At 40.1% G+C, this 18686-nt stretch overlaps 1 long non-coding RNA gene across 1 annotated transcript; it reads right to left on the bottom strand.

The window, feature by feature from the left end:
• Window positions 1-11616: 11616 nt before the first annotated feature.
• LOC142180304 (uncharacterized) lies at window positions 11617-17827 on the bottom strand. Its single transcript, XR_012708700.1, has 3 exons — window positions 17613-17827; window positions 14273-14444; window positions 11617-11852 (listed from the first exon to the last, which is right to left on the bottom strand). It is a non-coding gene; the product is annotated as an uncharacterized LOC142180304 (long non-coding RNA).
• Window positions 17828-18686: the final 859 nt, after the last annotated feature.

The following is an 18686-nucleotide window of genomic DNA, read 5'->3' as shown; positions in this document are numbered from 1 at the left end:
AGGTATTTTTCTATGTCCGTTCGAGGACGAACGATTATTTTAGAGGTGGAGAATGTGATGACCCAAAAGGTCATCTTATGTTTTAGAACTCGAATCTGCGCTCTTAAGCCTTAAAAATCTCATTTTTACCCTCCTCGATTTGCGTACGCTGTCCGGGCAGATTTCCGAAAAGCTTTTATGTTGAAAACAAATGAAAATAAGAATTTTTACCTTTAAAGTTGATTTTAGTTGACTTCGATCAATATTTTTGGTAAACGGGCCCGGATCCATGCTTTGATGGTCCCGGTAGGTCCTTATCGAATTATGGGACCTGGGCGTATGCGCGGAATCGAATTCGGAGGTCCCTAACTCAAGTTATGAATTTTTGATGAAAATTAAAAGTCTGAAAATTTATTTATTTCTAAGAATTTATTGATGCATGGCATTGTTGGTATCGAGTCCGTATTTTGGTTCCGGAGCCCGGTACAGTTTTATTATGATATTTAAGACTTGTTTGTGAAATTTGGTGAGAAACGAAGTTGATTTGACGTGATTCGAACGTCCAGTTGAGAAGATGGGACTTTTAAAGTGTTCTTGCGAATTTCATTTGATTTGGTGCTAAATTTGTAGTTCTAGGCATTGTTTTGGCAATTTGATTGCGCGAGCAAGTTTGTATGATGTTTTTACACTTGTATGCATGTTTGGTTTGGAGACCACAGGGCTTGGGTGAGTTTCGGATAGGCCACGAGATGTTTTGGACTTGGGAAAAATCTGCTTTTTTGCAGATTCTGGTGTCTGACATATCCTTCTTCGCGTTCGCGAAGGTCCTCTCGCGAACGCAAAGAGTAATTTGGTGAGACTAAAAATTCTTCTTCGTGAACACGAAGTGATGGGGGGTTTAGCCTTCGCGAACGCGACCTGACCATCGCGAACGCGAAGCATTTGGGGACCTAGAGGAGGGTTGGTCATGTTCTTCTACCCGAACGCGTCCACTGGGTCGCGAACGCGAAGGCTAAGGGGGAATTGCCTTATGCGAACGCGAAGGAATACTCGCGAACGCGAAGGCCTTAGGCCGCTGTGCATCGCGATCACGACATGCCTCTCGCGAACGCGATGAAGGCCTGTCCAGTGACTTAAAACAGACTCCAAACACGGGTTTGAGCCATTTCTTCAACATTTTGCAAGAACCAAACGGGTAGAGGCGATTTCCAAGAGTCATTTTCTTCCCCAAATTGTTGGTAAGTGATTCTAAACCATTTTCTTTCAATTACCCATTACATTTCTTGAATTTTTAACCTAAAATCTAGAGTTTTCATGGTATAATTAGGGGTTAGGGTAGAAACTAGGGATTTCTGGAATTTGAGGATTTAGACCACAATTTGAGGTCGAATTCCACAACCAATTATATATTCGGGCTCGGGGGTGAATGTGTGAGTGGATTTTGGTCCGAACCTCGGGTTTTGACAAAGCGGGCCCGGAGTCGATTTTTCGACTTTTTGGAGGAAAATTTGGGAAATTTAATTTATGCAATATAATTGATTCCTTTAGCAATATTTGATACTATTGAGTCATTTTTGAATAGATACGAGTGGGTTGGAGGTAAATTCCAAAGGAAAAGCTGTGATTGAGAATTAAGTGGCCTTCAGAGCGAGGTAAGTGTTGTGTCTAACTTTGGCTTGAGGGAATAGGTATTGTGTGAGTATTTGCTATGTGCTTGTTGTTGAATACGACGTATAGTTGAGGTGACGAGCATCTATACGTTGTGGTCGAGTCATAGCATGCGAGTGAAATTCCATTTCTTGCAATTTTGTAGTCTTAAATCTTGCTATCCATGCTTATTGTTGTTGTTGGAATGTTGGAAGACTTGTATCCGGTTCCACCAAGGTCGATAAAATTGTAAATATTGATTCGAGGTTGAGATGTTAAATTGTGAAAGTAATCATTTATGAAACATTTATTTCTTGTGAAACTTCTCTCTATCCGTTCTTATTAATTTAATTATATTGTGAGGAAGAGTGTAAAGCACGAAGGGTGATGCCGTACATAATTTAATTATATTGTGAGGAAGAGTGTAAAGTACGAAGGGTGATGTCGTGCATAATTTAATTATATTATGAGAAAGAGTGTAAAGCACGAAGGGTAATGCCATACACAATTTATTTATATTGCGAGGAAGAGAGTAAAAGCACGAAGGGTGATGCCGTGCAGTCTTATTTGTTATTTGGTGAGGATGAGAGTAAAAGCACGAAGGGTGATGTCATGCAGTATTATTTGTTATTTGGTGAGGCTGAGAGTAAAAGCACGAAGGGTGATGCCGTGCAATTCTCCTTACTGTCTTGATTGCTCAATTCGTTTAAGGATTTCCGATTTAATTATGTCCTTTCATTATTCTCACTCTTTATGTTGTATTCCCCCACTGTATGCTCCCCTCCCATTATTTCTGCATTATTGTTTTACTTATTGTTGTTGCCTCTAGCATGATTATACTGTTCAGGTTATATGTGAGTGTCTTGTCTTAGCCTCATCACTACTTCGCCGGGGTTAGGTTCGACACTTACCAGTACATGGGGTCGGTTGTACTGATGCTGCACTCTGCACTTTTTGTGCAGATTTTGATACCGGCTCAGGTTGATCGAGATTTGCTACTGGTCCGATGTCCGGAGACTCAAGGTAGATCTGTCGGCTTTCACAGACCTTGAAGTCCCTGTCTATCCTTTATGTCTTACTGTTTTCTTTCGTTCAGACACTTATATTTCTTTTAGACTATTACTTGTTGTAAATTATAGAATACTCGTGAATTGCGACTCCAGATCCGGGTGGTAGTAGTTAATACATATTTATGATATTCCGTATTTTTTTAATATTTTATTGTAGTTAATTAATGTTAATTACTGAATGGAAATAAGAAATTGATAAATGATTCTCTAACGTTGGCTTGCCTAGTAAGTGAAATGTTAGGCGCCATCACGGTCCCGTCGATGGAAAATTTTGGGTCGTGACAAGGTACCACTATTATTGATATCCCACACCAGAGTGTCAAAAGCATTGGGACATATGTTTAGAGGAATAAAGTTAATATTATCAATGGAGAAGGTCCAAATATACCCTTGTACTTTCGAAAATGGTCTAAGAATAACCCTCGTTATACTATTGGGTTATCTATACACCTGCAGTTATACTTTGGGTTCAAATATACCCCTCATTTAAACGGAGGGACACGTGTCATCGTCCTGTTGGCCAATTCTAAATATCTCATAATAAAAATACCCATTACACATACCTGAAAAATAATTTTCTAAAATATTTTTTTTTTGTAAAAACTGGAAAAAGAGAATTGTTTTTACTAAAAACCTAAAAAAAATGAAAATATTTTTTTTTCATTTTTTACAAAAAAATCTGCTTCAAAAAAATTAATTTTTTTAAAAATAATGTTTTTGTAAAAACTGAATAAAAAAATGAAAAACAATTTTCTAAAGCAGTTAAAAACTGAAAAAACTGATTTTTTTAAACTAAAAACTGAAAAAAAGAAAATATTTGTTTTTCTAGTTTTTACAAAATATTTCTTTAGAAAATTGCTTTTCAGTTTTTACAAAATAAATTGCTTTATAAATTATTTTTCGGTTTTTTTAAAAGCAATGTTTTTCTAAAAACTGGAAAAAAAATATTTTTGATTTTTTCAGTTTTTAGTAAAAACAAACCAGTTTTTTCCCCTTTTTAATTGCTATAGAAAATTATTTTTCAGTTTTAACAAAAACATTATTTTAGAAAGTATTTTTCAGCTTTTTTTATAGCAGTATTTTTGTAAAAACTGTAAAAAAAAATATTTTCGTTTTTTTCTTCTTCAGCTTTTAGTAAAAAAAATCAGTTTTTTCCAGTTTTTACAAAAAAAAAATTATAAAATTGCTTTTCGGGTATGGATAATGAGTATTTTTAATTAATTAGGAGATATTTAAAATTGACCAATAAGATGATGACACGTGTCCCTCCGTTTAAATGAGTGGTATATTTGAACCCAAAGTATGAATGCAGGGGTATAGATAACCCAATAGTATAACGAGGGGTATTCTTAGACCATTTTCGAAAGTACATGGGTATATTTGGACCTTCTCCGTATTATCAATGATATTGGGTGGTAAAATGAAGGATATCTTGGATAGATCCTAGCTATTATCACTACTAGTGGGGGTAGCCCGGGCTTTGCCCAGGCCCAACTGGAATAAAGGTAAATTGTTTTGGTATACACTGTATTATCCTTCCGATTCTAACTGAAACAAAAGATTATTTCGACTTTGTACTCCCTTACAAATGGAATGCAACTAATTTCATATATTACAAAGTTCCTAGTCACATTCCATAGCTACCCTCACAGAATATCTCAAAAAACTGGTTCTATAACATTAATCTCAACTTTGAAATAAAAACTCGATTATCACCAAAAAAATCTGTAAACATGATAAGAACGATAAATTGAACAACACTAGTATAACACATCACAATTAGGCATATGATTGAGACAATATAAGAAAAACTGAGAAACATGGATAACAGGTAAATTGGCGGCGCATAAGTACTTGTCACCTCACATATACGCCGCTCACACGAATTTCACTTAGCAAGTAATCTAAGGTTCCTAATTCCCTCAAGTCAGGGTTAGACAAAACACTTACCTTGCTCCGAAGGCCATTTAATTCTCAATCACAACTTTTCCTTTGGAATTCACCTCCAAACCACTCGTATCTATTCAAAAATGACTCAATAATATCAAATATTGCTAAAGGAATCAATTACATTGCATAAATTTAGATTTCCAAAATTTTTCTCCAAAAAGTCAAAAATCGATCCCGGGCCCGCTCGGTCAAAACCCGAGGTTCGGACCAAATTCCATTTATCCATTCACCTCCGAACCCGAATATATAATTGGTTTTGGAATCCGACCTCAAATTGAGGTCTAAATCCCCAAATCCCTAGTTTCTACCCCAAAACCCCTAATTTTACCTTGAAAACCTTAGATTTTTGGTTGAAATCTTGTAAAATGTAGTGAAAGATTGAAAGAAACCAGTTTAGAATCACTTACCTATGATTTGGGGAAGAGATGGTCTTTGGAAAGTCGCCTCTTGTGTTTTAGGTCTTGAAAATTTGGGAAATGAATGAAAATCCTCGTCCAAAAGTTATTTTGTTCAGCTGCAAACGACACATTTGCGACCTGAGCTTCGCAAATGTGAAGCTCGCAATTGCGAAGGGGCTATCGCAATTGCGAAGCCTTCACAATCCTGCTGCCCTTCGAAAATGCGAGGAAAGTGTCGCAATTGCGATCATTGACCTCGCAAATGCGGACAAAAGATCGCATTTGCGATCCATACCCCTCCCAGACTCCCTTCGCAAATGCGAAGAAAGTTCGCAATTGCGAACACAGGCTGGCCCAGCTTCTCTTCGCATGTGAGATGAGAAGTTCGCAAATGCGACCTTAACAATGATCGCAAATGCCAACCCTGACCTCGCATTTGCGAGGTCTAAGGCCTGCAACACAGCTGAAGCACACCAGCTATTTTTTCTAAGTCCAAATCACTCCGTAGCCTATCCAAAACTCACTCAAGCCCTCGAGGCTCCAAACCAAACATGCACACAAGTATAAAAATATCATGCGAACTTGCTCGCGCGATCAAATCTCTAAAATAACACCTAGAACTATGAATATAGTACCAAATATTCTCAAGAACACTTTAAAATTTCTATTGTCTCAACCGGACGTCCGAATCACGTCAAATCAACTCTGTTGCTCACCAAATTTCACAGACAAGTCTAAAATATCATAATGAACCTGTACCGGGCTCCGAAACCAAAATACGGACCCGATACTAACAATGCCAAATATTAATAAATTCTTAAAAACAAATAATTTCCAGACTTTTAATTTTTATCAAAAACTCATAACTCAAGCTAGGGACCTCCGAATTTAATTTCGGGCATACGCACAGGTCCCATAATTTGATACGGACCTACCAGGACCGTCAAAACACGGGTCCTTGCCCGTTTACCAAAAATGTTGACCGAAGTCAACTAAAATCAACTCTTAAGACAAAAATTCTTATTTTCATTAGTTTTTAACATAAAAGCTTTCCGGAAACCTGCCCGGACTACGCACGCAAATCGAGGAGGGTAAAAAAAATGAGATTTTAAAGGCTTAAGAGTGCAGATTCGAGTTCTAAAATATAAGATGACCTTTTGGGTCATCACAATCTCCACCTCTAAAACAACCGTTCGTCCTCGAACAGACATAAAAAAGTACATGGGCTGGTAAAAAGGTGGGGATATCTACTCTGCATATCAGATTCGGACTCCCAAGTAGCTGCCTCAATAGGCTGACCTCTCCACTGCACTCGAACTGAAGGGTAACTCTTTGATCTCAACTGGTGAACTTGCCGGGAAAGAATTGCCACCGGCTCCTCCTCGTAAGTCAAATCCTTGTCCAACTGGACAGAGCTAAAATCTAACACATGGGACAGATCACCGTGATACTTTCGAAGCATGAACACATGGAATACCTGATGAACAGCTGCTAAACTAGGTGGTAACGCAAGCTTATATGCCACCTCTCCCACTCTCTCCAGAAGCTCAAAAGGTCCGATATACTTAGGGCTCAACTTGCCCTTCTTTCCTAACCTCATTACACCCTTCATGGGCGATACCCGAAGCAAAACTCTCTCCCCGACCATGAATGCAATATCACAAACTCTACGGTCGGCATAACTCTTCTGCCTGGACTGAGCTGTGCGAAGTCGATCCTGAATAATCTTGACCTTATCCAAGGCATCCTGTACTAAGTCTGTGCCCAACAACCGAGCCTCTCCCGGCTCGAACCACCCAACTGGCGACCGACACTGCCTACCATATAATGCCTCATAGGGAGCCATTTGAATGCTCGACTGGTAGTTGTTATTGTAGGCAAACTCTGCTAACGGCAAAAACTGATCCCAAGAACCTCCAAAGTTAATAACACAGGTGCGGAGCATATCCTCCAAGATCTGAATAGTACGCTCGGACTGCCCGTACGTCTGAGGAAGAAATGTTGTGCTCAGCTCAACCCGCGTACCCAACTCACATTGAACTGCCCTCCAAAAGTGCAAGGTAAACTGCCTACCTCGATCAGAAATGATAGACACGGGCACACCGTGAAGACGGACGAATTCACGAATATAAATCTCTGCCAACCGCTCCGAGGAATAGTTAACTGCCACTGGAATGAAATGCGCCGACTTAGTCACCCTGTCCATAATAACCCATACAACGTCGAACTTCCTTTGAGTCCGTGGGAGTCCAACAACAAAGTCCATAGTGATTCGCTCTCATTTCCACTCAGGAATCTCCATCTGCTGAAGCAAACCACCGGGTCTCTGATGCTCATATTTTACCTGCTGACAATTTAGGCACCGAGCTACGTAAGCAACTATATCTTTATTCATCCTCCTCCACCAATAATGCTGCCGCAAGTCCTGGTACATCTTGGCATTGCCTGGGTGAATAGAATACCGAGAATTGTGAGCCTCCTCAAGGATCAACTCACGAAGCCCATCCACATTAGGCACACAAATACGACCCTGCATCCTTAAACCTCCGTCATCTCCAATGGTAACTTACTTGGCACCACCGTGCCACACTGTGTCTCTAAGGAAAAGTAAATGAGGACCGTTATCCTGCCGATCTCTGATGCGCTCAAATAAAGAAGACCGAGCAACTGTACAAGCTAGAACACAGTTGTGCTCAGAAACATATAACCTCACGAACTGGTTGGCCAAGGCATGACATCCAATGAAAGCGGTCTCTCACCAACTGGAATATATGCAAGGCTACCCATACTGACTGACTTTCTACTCAAAGCATCGGCCACCACATTGGCCTTCCCGGGATGATACAATATGGTGATATCATAGTCTTTCAATAGCTCCAGCCACCTCCTCTACCTCAAATTGAGTTCCTCCTACTTGAACAAATACTGCAAGCTCCGATGATCAGTGAATACCTCACATGGCACGCCATAAAGATAGTGCCTCCAAATCTTCAGCGCGTGAACAATGGCTGCAAGCTCTAGATCATGAACATGGTAATTCTTCTCGTGAACCTTCAGTTGCCGTGAAGCATATGCAATGACCTTGCCACCCTGTATCAATACCGCACCCAGACCAATACGAGATGTGTCACAATATACTGTATAAGATCCTGAACCTGTGGGTAACACCAATACCGGTGTCGTAGTCAAAGTTGTCTTGAGCTTCTGAAATCTCGCTTCACACTCGTCTGACGACCTGAACGGGGCACCCTTCTAGGTTAATCTGGTCAACGGGGTTGCTATGGATGAAAACCCCTCCACAAATCAACGGTAATAGCCCGCCAAACCTAGGAAACTACGGATCTCTGTAGCTGATGTGGGTCTAGGCCAGTTCTGGACTGCCTCAATCTTCTTAGGATCCACCTGAATACCCTTTGCTGATACAACGTGACCCAAGAAAGCAACTGAGCTCAACCAAAACTCGTATTTTGAGAACTTAACATATAACTGACTGTCTTTCAAAGTCTAAAGAACGATCCGAAGGTGCTGCTCATGCTCCTCTCGACTGCGGGAGTAGATCAAGATATCATCAATAAACACAACCACAAAGAAATCCAAGTAGGGTTTGAACACCCGGTTCATCAAATCCATGAATACTGCTGGGGAATTTGTCAGCCCAAATGACATCACTAGAAACTCATAATGCCCATACCGAATCCGAAGAGCTGTATTAGAAACATCGGATGCCCTAATCCTCAACTGATGGTAGCCAAATCTCAAATCAATCTTTGAAAACACCTTGGTACCCTGAAGCTGATCAAATAAATCATCAATCCTCGCCAATGGATATTTGTTCTTGATGGTGACTTTGTTCAACTGCCGATAATCTATACACATCCTCATCGATCCATCTTTCTTCTTCACAAACAACACCGGTGCACCCCAGGGCGAGACACTAGGTCTAATAAAGCCCTTATCAAGCAAATCTTGCAACTGCTCCTTCAATTCTTTCAACTCTGGCGGGGCCATGCGATATGGCGGAATGGAAATAGGCTGAGTACCGGGAGCCAAATCAATGCAGAAATCAATATCCCTGTCGGGTGGCATCCCCAGCAGGTCTGCAGGAAACACCTCTAGAAACTTACGAACAACCGGCACTGAATCTATGGAAGGAACCTTCGCACTAGAATCGCAGACATAAGCCAAATAAGCTAGACACCCCTTCTCGACCATATGTCGAGCCTTCACATAAGAGATAACCCTGCTGGCCGAATGGCCAAGATTCCCTCTCCACTCTAATCGAGGCAACCCCTGCAAGGCTAAGGCACCGTCTTGGCATGATAATCTAATATAGCATGATAAGGTGACAACCAATCCATACCAAGTATGACATCAAAATCAACCATGTCGAGAAGTAGAAGATCTATACGAGTCTCAAGACTCCCAATGGTGACCACACACGAACGATAAACACGATCTACAATAATAGCATATCCCACTGGTGTGGACACATACACAGGAGCACTCAAAGAATCATGGGGCACAACCAAATAGGAAGCAAAATAGGAAGACACATAGGAGTAAGTAGATCCCGGATCAAATAGAACTGAAGCATCTCTACTGCAAACTGAAATAGTACATGTGATAACAACGTCAGATGACTCAGCCTCAGGCCTGGCTGGGAAAGCGTAACACCAGGGCTGGGCCCCACCACCCTGAACTACGTCCCTGTGACGGCCTCTAGCTGGCTGGTCTCCACCTCTAATGGCCTGACCTCCACCTCTAACTGTCTGGCCCCTACCTCTGGCTGCCTGACCCCTGCCTCTAGCTGGCTGAGTACGTGGTGCAGCGACCGGTGCCGGGACCATGGCACGAGAACTCTAATGTTGTGAGCTTCCCGTTGCCCGAGGGCAAAATCTAGCAATGTGCCTCGGATCACCACAAGTATAACATAACCTCGGCTGCTGTGACTACTGACCTTGAAACTAACCCTATAAACCTGAATAACCACCCTGATAACTCTGGAGTGGAGGTGTACTAATAGGAGCTGGTGGTGCACTGTAGGCTAGCTGGTCAGAATATTGCATCTAAGGGCCATGACCACCTGAGGCACCGTGGGATGCCTGGAGCGCTGAATGAAACGACCTGGGAGGATGGCCTCTACCAAAAGTACTCATGCCTCTAGATGAGGCACCGCTGAACTCACCGGAATGACGAGACCTCTTGTCAGACCCCTGACCTCCCTGAGTAAGAACCATTTCGACTCGTCTGGCGACATTAGCAGCCGCCTAAAAAGAAATCTCACTCCTAGTCTCCTTAGCCATCTTCTATCTGATAGGATGAGCAAGTCCATCAATAAACCTCATCACCCTCTCTCTCTCTCTCTCTGTGGGAAGCAGAAGAATGGCATGACGGGCCAAATCCACAAAACGGATCTCATACTGAGTAATAGTTATAATGCCCTGCTGGAGACGCTCCTCTCTAAATGTGATAGCCAGAAACTTCTCTATGAAGAGCTGAGAGAACTAGTCCCAAGTAAGAGCAGGCAACCCAGCTGGTCTGGTCAACAAGTAATCTCTCCACCATTTCTTGGCGGAACCAGTCATGTGAAATGTAGCAAAATCGACCCCATTGGTCTCCACTAAAGCCATGTTCCGTAGAACCTCGTTCACAACTGTCAAGATACTCCTGGGGTCCTCTAAAGGAGCACCACTAAAGTGAACAGGAAAAAGCTTGGTAAACTTGTCCAATCTCCATAAAGCCTCAGAAGACATAGCTGGCCCATCTCCGACTTGTGCCGCAATAACCGACTGAACTAATCCGATTGGCTAAGCTGCTGGAGCCTGATACTGGGGAGCTATCTGCTCTGGAGCGGTAGTGGTAGAAGTCTGGGCTCCTCCTCCAGCCTGAGAAACTGCTGGTGCCATGGGAAATGCGCCAGTCTGGGCCACACTCTCCATAAAACTCACCAAACGGACCAAAGCGTCCTGAAGTACTGGGTAGCAATGAACCACTCCGGAACCTGAGCTGGTCCGGCAGGAACAGTCTGGGCTGGAACCTCCTCGCCAATATCTATCTGAGGCTCCACTGTTGGGGCCGCTGCTCGGGCCCTAGGCTGATCCCTTCCCCTGCCTCGGCCTCTGGCACGACCTCGGCCTCGACCTCTGCCCTGCGTAGGAGCTGTCACTGGAGGCTCTGGCTGCTGCTCAACTGAGAAAGCAGTACGTGTTCTCGCCATCTGCAAGAGAATAATAGTAGAAGAGTTCAATCAGCATTGAGGAAGCAAAATCGCACAATAGAGAATAAAAGAAGTGAAACTTGTTCCTAACTTCATAGCCTCTGGAAGATAAGCACATACGTCTCCGTACCGATCCTCCAGACTCTACTAAGCTTGCTCGCGAATCGTGAGACCTAGGCAACCTAGTGCTCTGATACCAACTGTTACGACCCCGAATTTCCCACCGACGGGACCGTGATGGCGCCTAACATTTCGCTTGCTAGGCAAGCCAACGTTAGATAATCATTAACCAATTCCTTATTTCCATTCAGTAATCAACAATAATTAACTAAGATGAAATATAATAAGTGCGGAATATCATAAATCTGTATTAACTACTACCACCCGGATCTGGAGTCACAATTGACGAGCATTCTAGAATTTGCTACAAGTAATAGTCAGAAAAAAATACAACTATCTGAATGAAAGAAAAAGTAGAACAGAAAAGATAGACGGGGGCTTCAAGGTCTGTGAACGCCGACAGATCTACCTTGAGTCTCCGGACAGCGGACCAATAGCAAAATCTCGATCAACCCGAGCCGGTATCAAAATCTGCACAGAAAGTGCAGAGTGCAGTATCAGTCCAACCGACCCCATGTACTAGTAAGTGTCGAGCCTAACCTCGACGAAGTAGTGACGAGGCTAAGGCAAGGCACCTACAAATCAACCTGTACAATTTAACAGTGTATACGCAAATAATAGGAATGGAGAACTAAACAGGAAAAGTCGGGAGGGAAACATACTAAGGGGAATACAAGATAAAGAACTACAACAGAATGATCACCGGAGCAGTCAATATACCATGAATCAACAGGAATAGTGGGTACAGTAAGGAAACAAATGCACGGCATCACCCTTCGTGCTTTTACTCTCAATCTCACCAAAAAATCAATAGAAACGGCATGGCATCACCATTCGTGCATTAACTCTCACAATATGGCACGACATCACCCTTCGTGCATTAACACTCACAATATGGCACGACATCACCCTTCGTGCATTAACACTCACAATATGGCACGGCATCACCCTTCGTGCATTAACACTCTCCCTTACCATAATGCAATGTATAAATATCAACAGGGAGATAGAATAGCAAGTACAAACCTTACCTCAACATTTGGTTCCATAAAATTAATCTCAACTTTGAAATAAAAACTCGATTATCACCAAAAAAATCCGTAAACATGATAAGAACGATAAATTGAACAACACTAGTATAACATATCACAATTAGACATAGGATTGAGACAATATAAGAAAAACTGAGAAACATGGATAACAGGTAAATTGGCGGCGCATAAGTACTTGTCACCTAACATATACGCCGCTCACACGAATTTCACTTAGCAAGTAATCTAAGGTTCCTAATTCCCTCAAGTCAGGGTTAGACAAAACACTTACCTTGCTCCGAAGGTCACTTAATTCTCAATCACAACTTTTCCTTTGGAATTCACCTCCAAACCACTCGTATCTATTCAAAAATGACTCAATAATATCAAATATTGCTAAAGGAATCAATTACATTGCATAAATTTAGATTTCCAAAATTTTCCTCCAAAAAGTCAAAAATCGATCCCGGGCCCGCTCGGTCAAAACCCGAGGTTCGGACCAAATTCCATTTACCCATTCACCTCCGAACCCGAATATATAATTGGTTTTGGAATCCGACCTCAAATTGAGGTCTAAATCCCCAAATCCCTAGTTTCTACCCCAAAACCCCTAATTCTACCTTGAAGACCTTAAATATTTGGTTGAAATCTTATAAAATGTAGTGAAAGATTGAAAGAAACCAGTTTAGAATCACTTACCTATGATTTGGGGAAGAGATGGTCTTTGGAAAATCGCCTCTTGTGTTTTAGGTCTTGAAAATTTGGGAAATGAATAAAAATTCTCGTCCAAAAGTCATTTTGTTCAGCTGCAGACGACGCATTTGCGACCTGAGCTTCGCAAATGCGAAACTCGCAATTGCGAAGGGGCTATCGCAATTGCGAAGGGGCTATCGCAATTGCGAAGCCTTCACAATCCTGCTGCCCTTCGCAAATGCGAAGAAAGTGATGCAATTGCGATCACTGACCTCACAAATGCGGACAAAAGATCGCATTTGCGATCCATACCCCTCCCAGACTCCCTTCGCAAATGAGAAGAAAGTTCGCAATTGCGAACACAGGCTGGCCCAGCTTCTCATCGCATTTGTGATGAGAAGTTCGCAAATGCGACCTCAACAGTGATCGCAAATACCAACCCTGACCTCGCATTTGCGAGGTCTGAGGCCTGCAACACAGTTGAAGCACACCAACTATTTTTTCTAAGTCCAAATCATTCCGTAGCCTATCCAAAATTCACTCGAGCCCTTGGGGCTCCAAACCAAACATGCACACAAGTCTAAAAACATCATACAAACTTGCTCGCGCTATCAAATTACCAAAATAACACTTAGAACTACGGATTTAATACCAAATATTCTCAAGAACACTTTAAAATTTTTATTTTCTCAATCGGACGTCCGAATCACGTCAAATCAACTCCGTTTCTTACCAAATTTCACAGACAAATCTTAAATATCATAATGAACCTATACTGGGCTCCGAAACTAAAATACGAACCCGATACTAACAATGCCAAATATCAATAAATTCTTAAAAATAAATAATTTCCAAACTTTTAATTTTCATAAAAAATTCATAACTCAAGCTAGGGACCTCCAAATTCAATTACGGGCATACGCACAGGTCCCATAATTCGATATGAACCTACCGGGATCATCAAAATAAGGATCCCGGCCCGTTTACCAAAAATGTTGACCGAAGTTAACTAAAATTAACTTTTAAGGCAAATTTTTTTTTTCATTAGTTTTCAACATAAAAGCTTTCCGGAAACCTATCCGGACTGCGCACGCAAATCAAGGAGGGTAAAAAATAAGATTTTTAAGGCTTAAGACCGTAGATTCGAGTTCTAAAATATAAGATGACCTTTTGGGTCATCACATTAATGGCATCAGCATTTGCATCTCCAAGTGCTGCGTCTTTAAAATGCATGCTAGGCAACTTAACTCTCTTCACATTATGTTCCTGTTGAACAAGCATGCTACCAGTTTCAAGGGGTTTCTCAGTAGTCATTTTTGGTTGCTCAAAAGTGGGTGGTCTGTATCAAAAGAAAAAAATTACACATTAGTTATCATCAACACCATTCTACATCACTAATGTAACTCGGTTAAGGGGGAATACTGAAAAAGAAGTTATAACATTAAGCCAATTTTGTCAGCCAACAAGATATCCCCCTTAAATATTAGGCACAGATTGAAAAATGAGAATAACTCTAGCCTAAGTAAATGAAGAATTAAATAGTATGTTCAATTGGGTTATCAACTTATTAAATAGAGCTTCAGTATCAAACATCAATTATCAACAATTTATACATTTCTACTAATTAGCTCCAATTTTAAGGTGTATCTGCAATTGCTTTGATTTTTTGAAACTAAAAGAAGTATATCTAGATGCCTGACAATAAGGCTCTTCTTTAGCTCTCAATCCAATCCAAGCCAATCAAATATCATAAGTAGAACTAATCTGCTCCTGTTTACAATTTGACACTTAAATATCCAGAAGGAATAAGAGCTTCTTTTGCCAAGTCTAAACCCTTTCTCCTCTCCTCAAATTTAATATCGCTTTAGATTGTTCTGGAAAAAAATGCTGATGCACAAATCAAGTAAGCAGATTACTTGCCTTGAAAGCATGAAAACTTTGATTAAATAATCTAGCAATTCATAGCATGAGCTTTGAAACTCTAAGAAATTCTCGTGTTTTTTTTCCAATACACTCACATGCAGAGTTGTGAAAAGCGGTCGCTTCCTAGCTTAAAGCGAGAAGCGAAGCGAGGCGACCCATTCACCGCTTCTGCTATCAGAAGCGTAGCGGGTATGAAAAAGCGGTCGCTTCCCACTAAAAAGCGAGAAGCGACGATGCAAAGCGAGGCGACTGAAGCGAGCACTTCTCTGTTTTAAAGGGCTGCCTAATTAAAATAGCTGTTCTTTTATTAAAACATATCGACCAGCACTCCAGCAGCAACAGAGAAAGAAAGAGGCGACTAGGGTTCCAAGTTTTCTACACTTTTCAACTTCAAAATCATCTCCGGGTATGTGATTTCTTCTTCCTCCTCCTTCTCCTCCTTCTTCTTCCTCTTCTTTTTCTTTTTCTTTCACTGTGAAATGATGGCGAAGAAATTATTTTTTCCCTTCAATTCTTCTTTCTCATTCTTTTCCTCTTCTTCTTCTTCTTCTTTTTCATTTTTATCTTTTTCATTTTTATTGCACTGTTTTTTCGTTTGAAATATTTCCCTTTTTACTGGAATGGTATACTTCCCTTCCTCTTATTTTTATATCCTTTATTCTTAGTTCTTATTGCCCTTCCCTTTAGTATTTATTTTAATATTTTTTAAAAAAAATTCCGCTTCACTTCAAAAAAGCGAGCGCTTCGCTTTTCGCTTCTCGTTTTAAGCGAAAAAAGGGTTGTCACTTTTTCTCACTTCACGCTCTTCACAATACTGCTCACATGAACAAAAACACTAAAAAAAGTGCATCTTCCACACTTGTTGACGTTGAAATAAAAAATATTGGCTCCTATACTAATTAAAGGGCATGCGAGTATTTCCATTTTAAAGGACTAATGACATACGAACATACCACACCAAGAAAATATATTATAACTGCATCACAATTTTCTTCACGTAAGTAAGGAAACAAGTGTTCAATGTAGCCATAATTTACCTAGTAAAAAAATAACAAGATTTATCAAGAAAACTATTATACAACATGGTACAGTTCGCAAAAGTCTTTTAAACAATCAGTTACAAATTGAGTTTTTATGCCGCAGTCAGTACTCAACAAAAGGTTTTTGGCAGCATTAAATGCGCACTTCCATAATTCCTTTCATTTTTAGCTCTTAATTTTCAATTCAAAAATGGATTTAACTCGTATACATTGGCACTGTAAAGTTTGATTCTTATCCACCAAAAAAATAGAATATATTGCCAAATATTATGTCCAACTCTTTAGAGTAACTGAATGACACAAGCAGTATTTTGGTCAGGCAAGTTAATTGAGTATAAGAGCTTTCACAGTTTTTCCCAATTTAAACAATTTCTACTCGGCAGCTATTCCGAAAATCAGAAAAATAAGAAAGCAACTATTCACATGGCTTTGTCGTTTACTTTATCATGATTTCTAAGCTATGGAAGCTATACTAGATTCTCTTTCAAAAAAATAAAATACCTTATAGTTGCACTTCTATGATATTTATTTTATTTCTTTAATGCTCTTTCTGTTTCAGGTATAATCATCATATATTCCTAATACTAATTGCTCTTTCAATTCCAATTTTGGAAGTGAAACTTTTATTTGGTAGCTTTTTTGCTAGTTCGACTTTAGCAAATTTCTCCAAATAGGCATCAATAAAGTTATGGTATGTAAAGTCAATTGGATTTCACTAAAAAAAATATTCGATATACTTTTATGTGTTACTTGAAAAACCTTCTTATGATAGTACATGTTATGTTCTTTGTGTTTTGCCAACAAAATCTAGTGCAAAGATGACTTTGACCAAATCTAGCTTAACTTTAGAAATTCAAGTGTGGGTAACATATCGGCCGGAAGTATTCTAGAAAGTATAGTGGCGACCGAGGAATCTTGAATTAATTCTCTTCCTTACCATAACAGTACTAATGCTCTGGAAGCCATAAACAAGTAAAGAAACAGAAGCAACCCGTACTTGAGGTTGTCAAAGAGCTCCCTTATCAAAAAGGAAAAAGGTAGAGCTAAAATCTGCTAAAAATCATCAAAAAATAGAGATATCAAAGCTCTGGAAGGTATGAGTTAATATTTCTTGAGACACCATATTAAAAAAAAGTTTAGATCAATTACAGTTTCTTTCGGGCAATTTCAAAAACACTTCTAATGCAAACCCAAAGGCAGTTTGTATAATAACAAACCCAAATTTATTTTTACTGCACTTGGACATAGGTCGAACAGATGAAAATTAAGAGTAAGCCCGAGAAAGAGCGGGTTGAAGACGCAGAATGGTGAGTGTAGCAACACATCACCAATTAGCTTAAAATTTCACACAAAAGTAGTCTAAGCCCGGAAAAGAGAAGGTTGAAGATGCAGAACAGTGAGCGTAACAACACATCACCAATTAGCTTAAAATTTCATACAAAAGTAGTCTAAATCTTCTATCCAAGTTCAAAACATGAGAAACAAACATTGTTCAGATTAAAAACCCACAGAATCTTAAATGTAAACAACCGTAGTAATCATACCTTTAATGTATATAAGACAAATAGCAAGAACATGGAAGGGCTAGCCCAGGTATGTGTAAACGGCAAACTGAAAGACGGAGCATAGAAGAGGAGGAACTTGAGAAATCATCAGAGATTTGCAGGAACAAAACAAAAGAAGCTGACTATAATTTCACATAAGAAGTCCATGAGCAATCCAAAATTTTGGTAGGTAACAGACGTGTCAAAACTAGAAGAAAGCGGGGCAGCACGCGTCAAACTATAACGTTGGGTATTTTTATTAAATTACAATTAAACCTTTCTAACCCGCTTTCTAACCGGATGCAGCTCATCATTCAAGCTTATTAATAGTAGTAATTGCATAGGTTCTTTACTTTTAAATTTAGGTCAATGTTGTTCAAGGGACCTTCGATAGAGTCCCTAAGGGTTGAACTATTTGGGATCCATCTAGCATTCCAAATATTTAGGTGGAATCAGTGTGAACTGACCATAGAATCCCCATATTGCAGTAGTACCATCCCTTTTGTATACTACGCCATATGAAGGAAGAGCAGGCTTTGTTGGTTCCACAAGCATAGTTGTTAATGAGCAATTGAGACCATAAAGCATGTGGAAAGTTAAGGAGTCTCCAGCATAGGCTAGTTAGCAAGGCCAAGTTCCTTCTTCATACCCAAGCCGCCGGAGGCTTTATTAGTGGTAATAGTAGACCAATTCAGGAGGTGAAGCTTCTTCTTTTGGTCAGTGGTACCCCAAATAAAATTTCTTTGAAGTTTGTCAATTTCCTTAAAAAATTTACTAGGTAATAGGGTAAATTGCATGGCATCATTTGGAATAGTAGCAAGAGTTAAGATAGTAAGAGTAGCTCTGCCTGCTATATTCATATATTGAGTTTTTCAATTGGATAACCTGGAACGCATATTATCCAAAATAAAGTAGAAGTCATTAGCCTTAGGGGAGGCTTGAAAGATTGGGAATCCTAAGTATTTTCCAAAATTGTCACTAACCTTGATACCAAAGTACCTGGAGATCTCCTTCATTGTATCCTTATGACAATTTTTGGAAAATAATATCTTAGGCTTGTCATAGTTAATCGTG

This window comes from Nicotiana tabacum, chromosome 4 (genome assembly GCF_000715075.1).
Source record: "Nicotiana tabacum cultivar K326 chromosome 4, ASM71507v2, whole genome shotgun sequence".
NCBI lineage: Eukaryota > Viridiplantae > Streptophyta > Magnoliopsida > Solanales > Solanaceae > Nicotiana > Nicotiana tabacum.
This window is presented reverse-complemented; position numbering and strand designations above follow the sequence as displayed.